Source organism: Lissotriton helveticus, chromosome 6 (genome assembly GCF_964261635.1).
Source record: "Lissotriton helveticus chromosome 6, aLisHel1.1, whole genome shotgun sequence".
Taxonomy (NCBI): Eukaryota; Metazoa; Chordata; class Amphibia; order Caudata; family Salamandridae; genus Lissotriton; species Lissotriton helveticus.
The window spans coordinates 1,413,040,352-1,413,058,832 of NC_136067.1; the positions used below are offsets into that span (position 1 = coordinate 1,413,040,352).

General features: G+C 41.3%; 1 protein-coding gene across 2 annotated transcripts in view; it reads right to left on the bottom strand.

The window, feature by feature from the left end:
* The window catches only part of RDH13 (retinol dehydrogenase 13), a 124,774-nt gene that overhangs the window by 50,025 nt on the left and 56,268 nt on the right, over positions 1-18,481 (bottom strand). The gene's annotated exons all lie outside the window — the stretch shown is intronic.

The window sequence follows — 18,481 nt, forward strand, 5'->3', positions numbered from 1 at the left end:
ACTTTGGACAAGGGCCTGCTAGTCTCCCTGCTGGGTGAGGGAACCAAGACATCAAGATCACCTGCCCTGGAGCCTTGAGCACCATCACATGCCTGCTTGTCTAGACCAGTGTGCCTTGGGAGGGAGAGGAGAACAGGAGGGAGCAAGGTCATTTGGGAGCCCTGCACAAGGATTCCCTAGCGAGGTGTGAGGCTGTGCACCAATTGAGCTGTTGCCTATATGCAGTATCAGTTCTGCAACCCTTGAATGGCAGGAGATGCCCAAATTTTTCTGAGCCATTTCAAAAGCATTATGCAGAAAGCACCAAGCTGCCCAGCCATGCCTCTGTGACCACGTATTGGCAGAGGGGGGTCACTGGTGAACTGAGTTTGGGTCAGGTGTGCAGACTGTGACTGCTGAAATCAGTGACCCCGGAGAGGTCACTCTAGTGAGGGGATTTCATAAGGAGAGTCTGTGCCCAGATCTTTACTACAGCAGCAACCCCATATGCCAGGAAGAGCTGCTGATACCACATTGACTAGGGTTCAGGTTGTCAACCGGAACAAAAGAGTACTGCTATGACTCCTCAACCACAGATATTGATGAGTCAAGTGCAGAAGGAGTATTTGCCCCAGTTGCTCTGGACCCATAGCAGGCTGATCTCGGGATATCAGGAGTAAAAGGCCTCAACCACAGTTGGGCCCAGTTTCTCCTGCGTGCTCAATGGTCCTATGAAAGGGGTTCTGATAGCCAGATTACCTGAGAAAGAGTTATTTGCGAAGATTGACAGATTGAGATTGAAAGGCTAAGCAGCTTTCCTCTGGACGAACAATGCCAAGGACATTTAACATGCCAGGGTTATTAGATTGCGAGGCGTAACTAGATCTAGTCATGGGCGGGGAGCAGTTGGTCAAAGGTTTCAATTAGACAGGTATTGGAATTATGGTATCATTGTAAGGGGTCATGCAAGGAGCTGCGCGACCCCCTCAAAGAACTGAAAAGGTAATCCAACTAGAAGTCATATATGACATGCCTCAATTATTTTTCACTGCTTTTTGCATAATTGAGCCAGAAAATTCAAACCCAAACCTGTCCTAGCGGCAAAGGTCAAACAAGGATATACATCACACGGTTTGACATTTCTTCAAAGCAAAATCAATCCTTGGGCTTCAAAAACTGCAGCATTCTACTACAAAGGAACTGGGAAATCTAAAATATTGTCATCCATGGAGGAGCATGCCAATCTTAGCCAGTCCTAAAGAATGAAAGTAGACCAGAAGACCTTAAAGAACAAGCATTTACAATGCAACGGTTTCGCCTTTGCAAAAGTTAGAGCTATTGGCATTGTAAAGGACAACATTTTTATTTATGTATTGGTTTTGAAAACAGATAAATAAATGGCATTGTCATTTACAATGCCAATAACTTAATCTCTCGCAAATGCCACACACCCATAAAGAGCCCCCCCACACACAGCCCCACCCACACACACACAGAGCCCCCCCACACACACCCACACAAAGCCACCCACACAGAGCCCACCCACACAGAGCCCCCCACACACCCACACAGAGCCCCCCCACACCCACACAGAGCCGCCCCCGACACCCACACAGAGCCCCCCCCACACCCAGACAGAGCCCCCCCCCACACCCACACAGAGCCCCACCCACACACACGCCTCAACGGGGTGCAGCCAGAAAGGTAGACCCCCTGGGAATCTCAGGGCAACCATTCAAGCACACAAGGAATACTTGCCTCAGAACGCCGCTCTGTGATTGCCTCACAGCGGGCGCTTGTTAGCAGCATGCGTCGCCCAGCGGGCATCTCGCTGGCGCAGTAATGTTTGTTTTTTAGTCCAATTATTTCGTTTTTTAACCCCCCGTTGCCATTTTAAAGTGACAGGTGATGTGCTTAAATATGGACAGTGAAATTTTAGTCCTATAATCAGTTTATAAATTGTGAACTAGAAAACAACACTTTTGCAGTTTTGTTTTTCCCCATAGAAGTTTAAAAGCCTGTTTCACATTAGCGATTCTGACAGATAAATAAAAAAGACGAAGGAATTCAACTCGAGTCATGTGAATAGCTAGTTGTAGAAATCAAATTGAAGCGCCCAGACACTTGATATATTTTCAGTGCTAAATATATTCGATGAATGCTCCGAGTATCGCAAAAGATTTCGAGATCTAAGCCCGGCGGGGTGACCAATCAAAGAGCTCGGAACATGGCTGAGCTGGGTCGGAGCCCCAGTTTTGTGGTGGTTTATAAAACTAAAGGGGCATGCGAAGTTTGCAACGAAAAAACAACTTAAAAGGCGGTATTTAAAGAAAACAACCTTAAAGGCTGTAAGAGTGGTTTTATTGGTCAGGGACGAGAACACGTTCACATCCGACAATTTATATCACAACGAATAAATAAGGCGGGGCTCGTGTTTGAACAAAACAATTTGTCACACATGGTTTGTTAAACATGAGCAGCAAAAACAACAAACAAACAGGAAACCGCCCATGAAAGAGCGGGGTTCAGACACCCCGAGCACGTTCGCGCCACAAGATACATAAAGTCGGAATGGTGTTGCCTGCAAACTGAACAATTAAACAACTTGCAAGGGGGCAAATAAGACATCTTATAAAGGTAAACAAAATGGCGTTTGGGAAATGTATCATTTGCCAGTATTACCTTCTAAAGTTACTGTGCTCCGTATAATGGTTCAGCATATGGAACATTTTGAAAGGTATCATTTTTTTAAGTTTAGGAAATAGAAGTTTATTAAAATGATATGCAGATAGGATACAAAGAGAAAAACACATCAACACAAAATATCCCTACAGATATGATATAGTGATCACTTTAAATATGTTCGTTTATAATCTAGTTTGAATTCGTTTTTAAGCTATTTTAGATTTCAAACTACATTTAAAACTTCTTTTGCAACTGAATTGGTTTATTAATTAGTGACCTCATCGCTGGCATAATTAAACACTAACGGACCTCTGGGGTTAAGTGGCAGTTACTGTTTATTATGGTTCGTCAGGGGAGAGACGGACGTTTACATATAACGTGTGGCATTAACGCTCTCCACTAACGATAAAGGCACCCGTCAATAAGTAGGGTTATTTTAACATCGATTTATAGCGCTCCAGACCACGAAGTGGTTCTTTCCTATTCGAGGCACTATTAGCTCATAACGTCCCACTAGTGTCACGGAAAAGCATTTGCCATGCAGTAGACGCCAACAAACGTACTCTGGTATTAGTCATCCATGGGGGTTTGTCTGCTGGTCATGTAGTTGCTATGTGACACGAGGGCATTAACACGAAATAATGGACTGCTAGCCATCAACATTTGGAGGCCTTAATGGAGTTATTTTTGTGTACATATCGCTGTTAAGCAATAAAGACCAGCTGGCATACCAGGCAAGAGAGGCCCCGAGAGACCCATGAACATGATAGATTAATAGGTTGTAGAGTACGCGGGTGGGTCATGAAAACCAAATAACGCGGCTACCCGGTGTCACTAAGATGCTCTATCGTAGGCAGGTTAATTTTAAAATAAGTGTCAATAACCATCTGCACGTGCGTTAACACATAACGGCCCGCTCGTTTAGTTCAATTGAAGGGTACTTTTAAATGGCTTAAGGCGCAGAACAAAAGTTTGAACACTCATTTTTGACAGCTAAACACCAAATTTAATCCTTGCATTCAAAATTCTGCCCCCCTCAAAATGAGACCGGCTCCTTACCTGCCCTGCTTGGTAACTATCATCTCCGTCTGGTGCCGGTGAAACTTCAGCCAGAGGGGCCGGTTACAGAGGAAGACCTGAGCCCGCAGGCCCTGGCCGGAGCCTCCCAGGCCGCCTGCGCAGCCGCCCATCCCAAGGTAAGGGCTGTAGAGCGCCGCCGCGCCCTGCCCATACTGGTAGCCGGGACTGAACTGCCCCCGGGCGGGGCAGACGGAGGGCGAGATAGCAGCGGGGGGCAGCATACTGCCAAACGGGTCCAAATCTACTTAACTGAGGGGGGGGCGGGAAAGGCACGGACAGCGGGAGGGGGGGGGGCGGGAACAGCACACGGTCAGCGGGAGGGTGGGCGGGAAGGCAAGGAAAAGGAAAAACAAGCACCCACCCACCTGGACTTCCTCCAACGTCGGTCGGCCGCAGAATGAGAGCAACATGGCGCCGAAAAAAAAACCAACAACTCCGCCCACCGCCGCATGACTACACAGAGGGAACGCCCAGGGAAAAAATCGTGGGAACGCCCACGAATCTGGTCCGTGAATGACGGACAGATCTCTGTTCCAATGGCTAGCCTCCATTTATGGAGCTAGCCAATGGAACAGAGGGCGTATTCAAGTCCCCCCATACTGAAAACTAAAGATTTCTCCTGGGGGCGGAGCTAAAGCTCCGTGCCCCAGGCGAAACCTAAAAACCAGAACGCCGCTTCAAGCTATAATGGACCAAAGAAGCAGGTGCTGAGAAGAGACTTGAGTGTGTAAAGTAACTATAATAACGACAAAGAAAACGTGTCTTGGCATTGAGTGAGAGGGAACTTCTTTCACACTGAATGTCTTGACATCAAATCCTTCAGTGTCAAACAAGAATGGTGAGTACTTTGATGGCCTGAGTTTTTTTACACTGATCAGGAATTCAGGTCATGGAACAATTACTTTTCTTTGCAGCTCCTTCTAGCTCTCTCTTGGGATGAATGCAAAGTCAAAAGAAGAGTTGGAAACAGTATCTTCGTAGGCATTTCCCCAGCTGAAACCCAGCATTAGCAGGCTTTAAAGAGACTACATTGTTCCCTACTAAACCTGCCAAAACACACAATGTCTCCTTCGGCATTTTTGGAATGCTGTGAATTTAACAAAGTATAGTTGTCACTAAGGCACCGGATACAGAGTTCATATTGCTGTATTTCAGGCTTCTTGCCACGCAAAGGGATCTTAAAAAATATTGAAGGCATGATATTTGTGTGGGGTATTTGCATTTAAAAACAAATTTCTTACAGAAAATTACAATGAATGAGAAGAGATTGGCTCTCATGCAAGTCCCTCCCTTGTTAAACAAGAAATCTACACAAACATGCCCTTTCGCTGGAAATGTGCCTATTATCTGGAATTCACTCCCTAAAGATCTACGTTGCAACCCGTCCTACCTCAGCTTCAAAAAAGACTTCAAGCTGCACCTTCTCAACAAATACTGGGGTCCTTAATCCGTGCCACCTAACACGGTTTCACAATCCACCCCCGACTGTACTAGGTTCCCGCTACATTTTACCGGACTCTCTCTCTCCCTTCTTATTCTTGCATATACTTCTACCCTCCCCACTCTAGTTCCCTTGTAATTACTGCCTACTCCTGCATGCTATCACCTTTCCCATCACCCTCCTCAGTTCCCCCCTACTTTTATACTCCCCCATCCCTGACCATCCATACTAGTTTAATTATTCAATACTTGCTATGGCCTAATGGTATTCCTTCTCCTCCTTCCCATGTTTTAACCGTACTGTATAGATTGCTCTAATTATCTTGCATTTTACCTTTGTGTACAAATGTTATATTGCAAATTTGACACAACCATTGTAAAGCGCTCTGATACCCTCGGGTCTAGCCAGTGCAATATAAAACCTTTTAAATTAATTTAAAAAAAAAAATAATAAAGAAGACTTATTTAACACAAGTGATGCACAAACCTAGCTAGCATTCAGACATCTTAAATGTAAAGAGTGGAAAACGTAACTGGCATAGGTGACCCATCCGGGTCGGCACAGTCAGACTGGAGGATTAAAAGACAGTGAAGTTTTTCCTTGAAATAAGGCAGTATTTTCAGTCGGCCCACTTTCTTTCATTTATTTTCAGTTTAAATAAAGACGCATTATAAGTACAAATATCTACAACTTGAGTTTTTGAATTCACCACAGCAGCAGCAAAGAAAACAACTATTGCCAAAGCCATAATGCCTTGCCTTGGCAAACTGGTGCAATGGTTATTATTATTTTTTTTCACTGAAAGCATATGCTATAAAAATAAAACATTAAAAAACAAAGATAAAACATGCTACCACCTAAACATCGGTGCATATGCTTGCAATAAAAATGTGAAACGAATAACATTCACTGCTGTCATAGGTTTACTAGTGATTTTTTAAAAACTCAAGTCTTTCATTTTTTAAAAGCAAGTTTTTCAAGTCTGTGCCAAGCTTTTTATTATTGTTACTATTTATGAAGGAAACAAGAATAAAGACGTAACCAAGCTCTAAAATCTCAGGCAACTACAAAGTAACAATTTCACTTAAAGGCTATAATAGCAACTTTAACAAACATCGACAATGTCAATAGTTCTGGCTAACAACTGAAAGTATCTCTCCAATCACTGGTGAGTTTAGACACTCAATAAGTCATTATGTCACTCATTCTGGTACTCATGCATCCATTTATCCATCCACTGACTTGTGTTTGCATTCATCCACCTACCCATTTGCAATAAAACAGACACACAAACTCTCACAACCATGAGGAAGGTAATATTAAAAGAATTAAAGTAGCAAAAAGAAAACAAATGCCACCACCTAAACTTGCTGGGTTGGCAATACAAAACTAAATGGGGAACTTGCATAGAGAAATACATTTCTCACAGAAATTACAATTAATGAGAAGTATTATCAAAGGATGTTGAGTACTGTCTCGAACTTTTGATCGGGAAATACACCCAGGCCAAGAAGGGCTCTATCTACCTCTGTTTCGCAGATTTGAGTAGCGCTTTCGATATGGTGGACCACGCTATTCTTTGGGCAAAATTGAATGAAATGGGAGCACCCAAGGGTATCGTCTATTTTTTGGCCCGACTCTATGTTAAATTACGTACCAGCGTTAGATACGGCAAAAATGGGGAGTGTACCACCAAATTTAAGATCGGGAGGGGTATAAGGCAGGGGTGTGTTTTAGCCCCCTTGCTTTTTACACTTTTCATTAACGAAGTGGACTCGGTTCTACAGACAGTAGCAGCAGATGCCCCGAGAGTTAATGATTTTAATGTTCCTGTATTACTCTATGCGGACGATGCCGTGCTGCTGTCTAGGACTCCGATAGGCCTTCAACGCTTGATGGACGGGTTTTCGCAATTTATCAAGAGCAGAAAACTTGTGATTAATAAAACCAAAACCTATGTTATGGAGTGTGGGCCAGGGCTGAGTAAGCCCCAGTCTTATTATATAGAAGGCCAAAGGGTCCAAAAAGTTGACAACTTTTGTTACCTTGGCATTACCTTTTCTAAGAATTGCAGCTGGGCCAGTGAGCATAAGCATGTTAGGACTAAGATGATGAGGAGCGCCAACGGGGTGTTTACTTTCGCCACCAAATTAGGGGACAAACGGATAAAAGACATGCTTAAGATTTTTCAGTCTAGATGTCTCTCCGTTGCCCTTTATGGGGCAGGGGTTTGGGGTCAGGCCCCAGCTGGGAGCCTCCAGGTGGAGGAGAACGTCTTTTCTTGTGTCTGCCTAAATCTGCCTCTAATGATTTAGTTCATAGAGAACTCGGAATCCAATATTTAAACGATTTGATCCTTCTGAGGCCTCTATTGTTGTGGCGCTCCATCTGGCTGAAAGAAGAGACATCTCTAACTAGAGCTATCATTAATGACTGTCTCACTGCTGATTACCATTTAAAGATTCCTTGGATTAAATATATCATCAACAGCTTTCAGGAGTTTTATGGCCTTAATATAATTACTGATCGGGGGGCGTGGCTAGCGCCCGAGGAAGATGGCGGCACTCCCGTGACTCGCCTGAGGTGACGGAGCTGTCGAAGGGATTCTCTGACACCACCCGAGTCCTGAAGACCGGCAAGCAACATAAATGAAGGTCGGAATACGAGAGCCTTCTGACAGACGTAAATTAATTTCTTTTGCGATAAGCCTTGACCTTCTAACACGGATTTTGCTTGCTGCTGAAGTAATGGCAACAGCTGCTTAATTGTTTTCCGCGTGCGCTGAAGGAGCCCTTTTCATCGTGTGAGGCATAAATTCATGGTTGAAAGAGGAATGCCCCAGTATGAAATGGAACTAAACAAATAAGTTTTGCAGTGTTTCCTCACATCCTTTTGACGTGCACTGCCCTCTCTCTAACCCCTATCAGTTTTGACTAAACAAACCGGGATCTGTTATTTCAAGGCTGTGCTGAGGAGATTGTTTTTCATCCTGCGCAGTGTCTCTTCAAGAGGGGCAATAATTCACTTGCTGAATATTAATGTTCAACACTATTAGTTGTGCAGAACAGTGAAATGAGGCCTTTTTGTGCTTGTCATCTGTATTAATGTACTTTAAATAAGCATTTCAGCAACCTCATTTCTTTATTTTTGGTCTGTGTATGTGTAACCATATGCACTTTTCAGCTGATTTTTTTTTTTTTTCTTCTTCAGAGCCTGAAATGTTTTATGAATGTGCCACACAGTTATTTATTTCACATGGCTCTCTTAGCTGAGACATCCAGTTTAGCATATGTAATGGCTTGTTCTGTTCAGGTCACATTTTCGTGAAGAATTGTGCTGTTTTACATTTCACACACCCCCTTCTCATTAAGCATACAATTACCACTTTCAGTTTGTGTCTCATGCTTATTGGTTAAGTTATGTTATGATAACCTGTCACGCGCCTAATGCTCATAATTTCCATTACAGTATAGCTTCTCTATTATTAGTAGATGGAATTGCACATTTAAGCTTTGTCTTATAATTGTGTACAACCTCTTCTGTATAGGTTTTAATTCTTCCCATTGCATGGGTAATTAAAAAAAAATATATATATATCTTCATTGCACATATCCTCACAGCGCAGATTTATTATCCATCCAAAGCCACGTTTGAACTTTTCTCTATTACATTTTCATAATGTTGTGCTAATTCTTTACAGTATCTTTTTTGTTATTATTGTTTTAATATTGCTATGCTTACAGTGATAGGTCAGTTTGCCCTAGTGTTGGGTTCACATTATTATTTCTGCTTTTAGTACGGCGTTTCTTCTCCTGCACACTACTGTTCTATGTCTTTGGATTGTTTTTCTCAAGTCTATGGGCAGGACATCTAGAACTTTACAGATATCTACACCTTTTCCTCGGAAATTTTTGATTCCTCTCAGCTCACGCTATAACTGTTTATCCATGGAGGATTCAGTTGCTTCATCGTCCAAAGGTGCATTACCTTCACAGATTGCCTCAGTCTCGACTGTTTCCAAAACTTCTACAAAAAGATTGAAAAAAGATCCTCCCTCTCCACCTAAACAGACTGCTTCTGTTACAATGGATCTAATACTGGAGGAGATTAGAGCTCTACGTCCGTTCATGGAAGAGACCAAATCCACACTTCAGATGCTCTCTGACAAATGGTCAGCAATGGATCAACGAGTCAACACGTTAGAGCAGAACTTTGGCTCTTTATCTTCTTCTACTTCTAAAGTAGACTCTCTTTGTTCACAGGTCTCCGTACTTCACAAACAAGTTGAGCAGTTGGAAAACAGAAATAGGCGGAATAACCTTCGAATTTATGGTCTTCCTGAAGGGACAGAAGGCTTGGATCCGCCAACTTTCTTTAAATCCTTTCTTCCAACGCTCCTTAAGCTACCTGAAGGCACCATGTTGAATATACAGAGAGCTCACAGATTAGGCCCACCAATGCGTCAAACATCTTCTTCGTCACCACACAAACCGAGAGGAGTGATCTTGTACTTTTTGGAATATACTGACCTCTTAAAGATTCTATCAGCAGCTAGAGCAATGAATCGTATAATTTGGTCAGGAAATTCTCTGTTCTTCTCTCAGGATTACGCCAAATCGACAGCTGATCGACGCAAAGAATTTTTAGCATTGCGGCCACAGTTACGCTCGTTGGGTGCAAGATATGGTCTTTTTCACCCTTGCTTGTTTAAAGTGACATTCAATAATAAAACTACCACATATGAGGATCCAATTAAGTTGAAGAGCTTTCTGTACTCTCATCACATTGACACAATGGAGACCACTTCATCATTTAGTTCCAGCTAGTTTGCTTTAACTCTGTTTCTGGTTGCAGTATTCACATGTTTTCTCTTTTGGTTTTTATTCATTTGCTATTTCTTGAAACGTTTGCAGCACTTACTATGCGTTGTCATTGTTTGCAATATATCTAATCATTTTTTCTTCCTTCACAGGTTTCGGTAGCGTGTCTTCTCATACCTATGTTAGAGTATGTTCGTTATGCCCTTCCCTCCGCCTTCCCTTGTGGGTCCTGGACACGTCATTATTCCGTGTGGCCTTCCATCCCTCCACCCTTCGTATGTCTTGGACTGTTTGTAAGTTTTCTTTCTTCATTACTCTCTATTCTCTTCATGCTCTCTTTCTTCTTTTTCTTTTCTTTCTCCTTTTGCATATTCTCTTCTCTCATTGGTCTTCCACATTTCCTTTTTATACCCTGAAATCTTCCTTTCTCTTACAGAAGTTGCATTTTCGCTTTGCTTCCTTTCTTTCTTGTTTCTCATATCTAGTTCAGATCTCTTACTTTTTGTGCAGTTGGTTTGATAGTGCTTGTATTTTTATTCATTTCACATGTCATTCTTATTGGAATTATCCCTCAACTGGTTTTTTTATATGCTTTTTTTAAATTATGTTATGCCTTTGAACATATTATCTTGGAATGTTAGAGGTTTACATTCACCAATCAAAAGACAGAGAGTATTATCCCACCTGGCCAAGCTCAACACAGATATAGCTTGTATACAGGAATCACATTTGTCGGCTGATGAATCTGCTAAATTGAAGAGGGGTTGGGTAGGCGAAGTTTATTTTTCCCCAGGTGATGGTAAGCGTAACGGAGTCTTGATTTTGTTTCGAAAATCTCTTCCAATTAAAGTAGTAACGCATTCTGCAGACACTTCAGGTAGATGCTCGATTTTGAGTGTCGGCGCCCTCTTATGAGACTTCTTAATACCTCCCTGAGTGAGTCTCGTGTGCCACAGGACTGGAAGCATGCGATGGTGGTCCCACTTCTGAAAAAGGCTGGTGCGGACACATCAAACCTTGCCAACTTCAGACCTATTTCTTTGCTGCCTATCTTCTCAAAGATACTGGAGAGGCATGTTAACACGCAGCTTTCTCTTTTTATTGAAAATCAGGGCTTTTTACATCCATCCCAGTCCGGTTTTCGAGCTCACTATTCTACTGAGACTGCATTACTAGGGGTAACGGAGAGACTTCGGCACGGTATCGATCGCGGTGAAACTTCTGCTCTCATCCTTCTGGATCTGAGCGCAGCGTTCGATACCGTGTCCCATTCCATCTTATTAAATTCTCTCCGTTCCCTTGGAATAGATGGCCCCGCACTTGCTTGGTTTGCCTCCTTTTTAAGTGAGCGCACATTTCAAGTTTTCTCTCAGAAAGCTGCATCCACGATATGTTCATCGGCGTATGGTGTCCCTCAGGGGTCTATTCTCAGCCCGCTGCTATTTAATATCTACATCAAACCTCTCGCTACCATCGCAGAGGAAGCCGGGCTGACTATTTTTTCATACGCCGATGACACGCAAATCGTTTTTTCCCTCTCCAGCACTGAAGATAACAGCGTGTCTGGTTTGAAAATTGGTTTGTCACTTGTGGCTGAGTGGATGCAGAGGCATCTCCTCAAGCTTAACGGTGATAAAACCGAGATCATTATTTTGGGGAAACAGAAAGATCTCTGGGGCCCTCAACACTGGCCCAGCACTATGGGTCCTACCCCTCTACCAGTCCAGGTGGTACGTAACCTGGGTTTTCTCATAGATGATAGACTGTCTATGAGGCAACAAGCCACCAAGGTGGTGGCCATCTGTTTTACTACCTTACGATGGCTCCAAAAAATTCTCTGGATGTTGCCTCATGCCGCTAGGAGAACCGTAGTCCAGGCGTTAGTAACATCTCGCCTGGACTACGGTAATGTTCTCTATCTTGGCGCAGATGCCGCGACTGTCAAAAAAATACAGGTCGTACAAAATTCATCAGCTCGTCTCCTTTGTAATATTCCGAGGAGGTCTTCGGCTGTGAAGGCTCTTCGCGATCTCCATTGGCTCAAGATCTCGAGTCGAATTAAATTCAAAGCCTTATGCTATCTTTTTAAAATCAAACAGGGTTCTGCCCCATTGTATCTACAAAGTTTAGTCCAACCCTATAGGCCCCAGCGTACTTTGAGATCATCGGCCAATTGTGATTATGTTATCCCCAGATTTAAGCTAGTGAAGATGGGTGGAAGATCCTTCTCCCATCTTGGCCCCAAGTATTGGAATGCCCTGCCCGTTGCCCTGAAGACCGAGACCAACATGCTCTGTTTTCGAAAAAAACTGAAGACCCTACTCTTTTAAACTAATTCCCTGTAGCTCTTGTTGCTAAATTCAGCTGTGTCTGATGTCAGTTTTCTTCTTCAGTCTATCCCTTGCGCCGGGAAACCCACTGCGGGTAGCTGTTGCGCATTATAAATTTTAAATAAATAAATAAATAAATGGGTGCTAGTGAATCTCACTCTAGATAACGTCCCTATTTCTATTTTAAATGTTTATGCTCCTACGAGTGGCGATGCCACTTTTTGGACCTCCCTCGCACCGCTTATCACTCAATACTACGTTGATAATTTCATCCTTGTGGGTGACTGCAATGAAGTTTTTGGCCCATTTTTGGATAGACACTCAGTTAGTGCATACATTCCTCATAAGTCACAAAAATCTTTTACACAACTCATTACACAATACAAACTTACTGACGCTTGGAGACTCTGCAATCCCACTTTGCGAGAATACTCCTTCTTTTCACCCCCTCATCAAACTCAATCACGCTTGGATTATTTTTTTATCTCTCATCACCTTACCCAACCCCTTATTTCTTCTGCAATTGGCTCCATCTTAATTTCTGATCATGCCCCAGTCTCCATTGTTTTAGATGTATTACAAAAACCTACTTCTATTAAAAAATGGCGTTTCAATAATGCTCTCCTTCTCGATGCAGAGTTTGTTTCTTCTTTCACATCCTTTTTTCATGAATATTTTTTGTTCAATCACACGGATGAAGTTCCATTCCCTGTAGTTTGGGACGCTTTCAAAGCATCAGCTAGAGATTTCATCATTCACTATGTTTCTCGCAAACGGAAGAAAGCCCAACAAGCCACCAATGACCTCCTTTCTAAAATTAAAAAATTAGAGCACTTATATTACACTTCCAAATCAAAAGATTGTTTAAATGATCTTATCGCCACCAAAATTCAATTTAATAAAGATTCCACGTACAATGCCTCCAATTTCCTCTTAAAGTCTAGCGCCAAGTTTTATGGTGGACAGAATAAGGCTGGGAAATTGCTGGCCAACTATCTAAAGGTAAAGCAGAACAAGGTCAATATTGAATCTATCTATAGTTGTGATGGGTCACTAAAACACAAAAGTGAAGATATCCTACAGGAGTTTTTGCATTTTTATGAAACATTGTATTCGTCTGAATCATCTTCTTCTGAACAAGACATTTCCCAATTTTTGTCCAAGATTTCCTCTCCTTTCGACACTCTTCCGGACCTTTCCTCTTTAGAATCAGACCTTACGCAGAAAGATCTCCTTCAAGCTCTTAACTCTCTCAAACATGGTAAAGCTCCAGGTCCCGACGGTTTCACTGTTGAATTCTTCTCCTGTTTCTCAAAACTACTTATTCCCAAATTACATACTCTTCTTTCCATTTTCCTTCAAACTGGTTCGGCTTCTGTCTCTTTCTCTGATGCCCTTATTTGCATTATCCCGAAACCAGGTAAAGATCCACAACATTGAAAAAACTATCGCCCCATTTCTTTAGTAAATATCGACTATAAAAATTTTTCAAAGGCTTTAGCATTGCGTTTAGAATCTTTTTTACCTGAGCTTTTAGGGAAAGAGCAATCCGGTTTCGTTAAAGGTAGACTGCTGACGGATAATACTAGATTGTTTTTTTACATTCTCTCTAAGACCTCGCATAGCTCTCATCCCCTTGCAGCCATAGCCCTAGATGCAGAGAAAGCTTTTGATCGAGTTGAATGGCCATATCTGTTTAGTACTCTGAAGTGGTTTGGTTTTGGTCCAAAGATTTCCACCCTGATTTCGTTCCTTTATTCCCGCCCTAGAGCAGCAATTTCGGCAAACGGTACCTTATCTTCTTACTTTTCTCTTAATAGAGGGGTTAGACAGGGATGCCCACTTTCACCTTTTTTATTTAATCTTGCTTTAGAACCTTTCCTTTTGAGAATTCCTCAGAATGCTAATATACATGGTTTTAATTTCCACGACTCTGATATTAAGATGGCAGCATACGCTGACGATGTATTATTATTTCTCTCCCAACCAGACGCATCCCTCCCTGCTTTTTTGGACGAAGTTAACTCATTTGCACAAGTATCTGGCTACAAATTAAATAAGGATAAATGTGAAATGTTGCCACTTACCAAACTCACTCTCAAGGACGATTTCTCTGCTTCGGGTTTTACTTGGAGCCCTAACTCTATTAAATATTTGGGTCTCCATTTTACTTTACAAAAATTGACTACTCTCACTAGCAAATGGCATCCTCTATATCTATCGTGGTGGGGGAGATTAGATACAATCAAGATGATGCTCTCTCCCATTGTGCTATTTACAATATCTAACATACCGTTTTCTATCCCTTTGAATTGTTTCAAGAAAATTAACTCTATTTTATCTTCCTTTTTGTGGGGACATAAAAAGTCTCGTATGTCTTTGTCCAAATTAATGCGTTCTAAAAGAGAGGGTGGGGTAAACTTTCCGAATTTTGCCTTATATCATAAATCCTTTTTATTGAATCAAGTGTCCAACTGGATTACGGATTCCGCACCATCCTCTCCCCTCTGGTTGACCTTAGAAAAGTCTTTTATGTCCCCCTTTTCTTTCAAAGAATATCTTATGTTTTCTCGTAAACCTCAATCTTTATCTACTCCTATTCTTAAGTATACCTCCAAAATCCTTCCTTCCTTTCCCGTTTCATCCTTTTTTGATCAACCTATTTGGCACAATACATCTATATTAATTAACAATAAGCCGATTTTTTGGAAATCCTGGAGATCACGTGGACTTATCTGGGTGCATCAATTGTTTCACCAAAATCAGATCATCCCATTTGCATTAGCTGCTACTTCTTTCAATCTACCTCCCGCTTTTCGAGTTAAATATTCATTATTGTCACACGCATTACAACTTGCCTACGATGCTTCCCTTGCTGCACCTCCTCCATCAAACCACGTATCCTCCGATATGTCTTCACTGAGCTCTTTACTTCTTAAACAACCTAAAGCTTCAAAAATCTACGCTTTGCTTCAAACTCAGTCTTCATCTCGCACGAAAACCACAACTGAAGAAACCTGGGAAAAAGACCTAGAAGTCTCTTGGCCTATTGAGCTATGGGACAAATTATGGCTTAAGATTCGTAGATCTTCCAGAGCTGCTAATACTACTCAAACACTATTTTTTATTTATAATCGTTTATTATTTTCACCACTAGTTCTTAGTAAACAATACCCAGATGCTTCTGATAAGTGTTGGTCCTGCTCCTTACCATGTGCAGATCTTTTCCACATGCTTTTCAGTTGTCCCCATGTTCATAATTTTTGGCGGCAAGTTTGGTCTCAAATTAACAAGATTTTTTCCTCTAATCACTCCTTCTCTTTATCTCACATTTTCTTAGGGAGTGTTTCCCCCATCTGGGATCATTGCACTTTCAGGGTTAGAATAATTGACTTATTGTTGGCAGTAGCTTTCCAGCAAATAACTAAAAATTGGAAGGATTTTACCAAAATATCTTATCAGGCTTGGTGGTATGCTGTTTGCTATAATCACAGGTTAGATACAACTTTTGTCTACCCCTTGGCTTTAGCTGCCAAGCGAAAAGAATTGTGGAGTCCAGTTACACTATTTTTTTATTTAAGTGCTCAGAGTTCTCTGCCTTTGTCCCCGTTACAACAAGAAGTTCCTAAACCTCCATGAATTCCTGTATTTTGTTAAACATATTGCTATTATTTTAGCTTTTCTTGTAATTACAATGTATATTTAGTATATCTTTTATTACCTTATGTCATACCAGTTGCCAATTTTGCTTATATTTATCCTCAATTTTTGATGTTTCTTATTATAGCTTATATTAATACCTTTAATTATCTTGATGAATACTTTTGCTTGTTATTTTCTTTGTCTTACTTTGTAAGCTTATGTCATATTCCTTCAATAAAAATTTTCTGAACTAAAAAAATATAATTACTGATCGATATGGGGCTGCAGACTTTTCTAAGTCTGAAATTAAGAATATCTTTTTGAACTGTAAATCAGAGAGGCGGACCTGTAATGAAGGCAAGTTATCTACCTGTGTGTTTTACAGCAGTATGAATGAAATAGCGGGCTATCAACCATATTTGACCCAAGTGACCAGAGTTTCCCATCAGTTTGTTTTAACAAGGTTAAGGATGGGGATTGTGCATAACCTGGTTGCTTTCCCTTCCCTGAATAAGCACCCTGTTGGCCCCTACCCGTGTGACAATATCTCTGCACAAAGCACTATGCACTTTCTTCTGCTGTGTCAATTGTATGGGAATTTTCGTAAAACCTTTTTAAAACCTATTTTCGTCAAGTTTGGTGTTAGGACAGTTCATGACTCTATGAAATTGCTTTTTAACTTGCACCATCCTGATGTTTGGTTTTTACTGCTACTTTCCTGCTTAAAGCAATTAGTGTCAGGAAAAGCATGAGTTTTTAAATATTTATTCTGACCCCGCTTGTATATTATGTTTTCCTTTTAACATTGATTGTCTAATCGCTTATGTAATTGTATTGTAATTGTGATCTGTTTTGAAAATTATGTGTGCTTTTATGGACATACTTTCTGGTTCCGAATAAAGCCTTATGAAATGAAATGAAATGAGTACTGTCAAGTTTAACAAGAAACTCAAAAAGGAGAACAAAAGAAATGACAGAGGACCTATAAAAGAAAAAAATAGAAACTAAAAGACTGCCCACCAGACCGATTGCCCCATGCCCCAAGATATCATGGGGACGAGCAGAATGAAAATGGCTATTGAACACAGAAATGGTTTGGCCCAAAGACCCTCTCTGTTGGTATATGTATATAGAGATTTTTTATTTTCTTTCACAAGGGTCTGGCTGACACTACCCTAGATGAGAGGGTAGAACAAGGAGTACCACAGTACTAATATTCTAGGGGGTAACCAACACCAAAACCCTTAACTAACGCAGTGACTTGTGAGAATCCATGTAAGGCGACACCGGTCTACAGGCTTTGACACAGTGTAATAACAATCCACACTGAAAGGCCTATTGGCTTTAAAATAATATTTTCATAATAAATAAGTGAGGCCTACTGCTTTTTGCAAAATGTAAATAAAGAATGGATTTGAACAATGACCTCTGTCATATATTTTTCTAGTGATTCCAATGAACCAATCAGATCAACAGCCTTTATCACTAACATGTCGCCATAACCAACTCAAGCCAACTGTATTCTGCATAAGCTATTCCACATGCCAACTATTGGTAAAAAGTCAATTTTTTTTAAATGCTCCATATTACAGTTAGCCAAACAATATACAACCCTTCCTGAAACAGCATAAAAATGATTCTCAAAGTACCTATCGTCTGCCCCTAGGGTTTGTCTTAGGGGGTAGCCAACACAAATACTCTTACCTACAATGGTAATCTGTAAGACTCCCTGCAACAAAACACTTCTCTACAAGCTTTCACACAGTCTAACGGCTTCCACCCTTAAAGCCTAGTGTCGTTAACATATGCTCTACATAATAAATAGGTCGTCCCTACTGCCTTTGTTGTAACATTTAATTTGTAAGTGATCACGGCTATAGCCTTGAGCAATCGCTAGTCAAATCAGCCTCTCTCTGTTGAGCATTAGCTTCCCTATAAGGGAAAAAGCGCAACACAAACACTTTTTCAGAGGAAGAACACAACTTCTGCTCAATCAAAATCTGTAGTGAGGGGAATCAATATCTGGGTGAAGCCAAAGCCCAGCTCTCATTAGTCATAATATTATAAATATGTACAAAATTACTGTTTGCAAAACAACATATGAACCCTTCCTAAAATTGCATAACAAGGATTATTAAACTGCAAATAGCATACCCCTAGGGTTTGTCACAAAGGGTAACTGACACCAAAACCCTTACCTACCAAGTGATCTGTGAGAGTCCTTATAACAAAATACCTATCTATAAACTTAAATACAGTGTAATGACATTACACCTCTATAGGTCTAGTGGCTGTCACATATGATTTTTGAAATACATGAGCCAGGCCTACTGCCTTTGCTGGTACTTTTCATAATGAACAGAGGAAGCCTGTACCGTTGCTCAGTGGCCTGTTGCCGTAACCAACTGAGTCCTGCTCTGTTGAGCATAAGCTTTCCCACAAGGCGAAATATGCAACAGAAGCACTCTTTTCAGTGAAAGCACACAACTTCTACCCAAAAACAA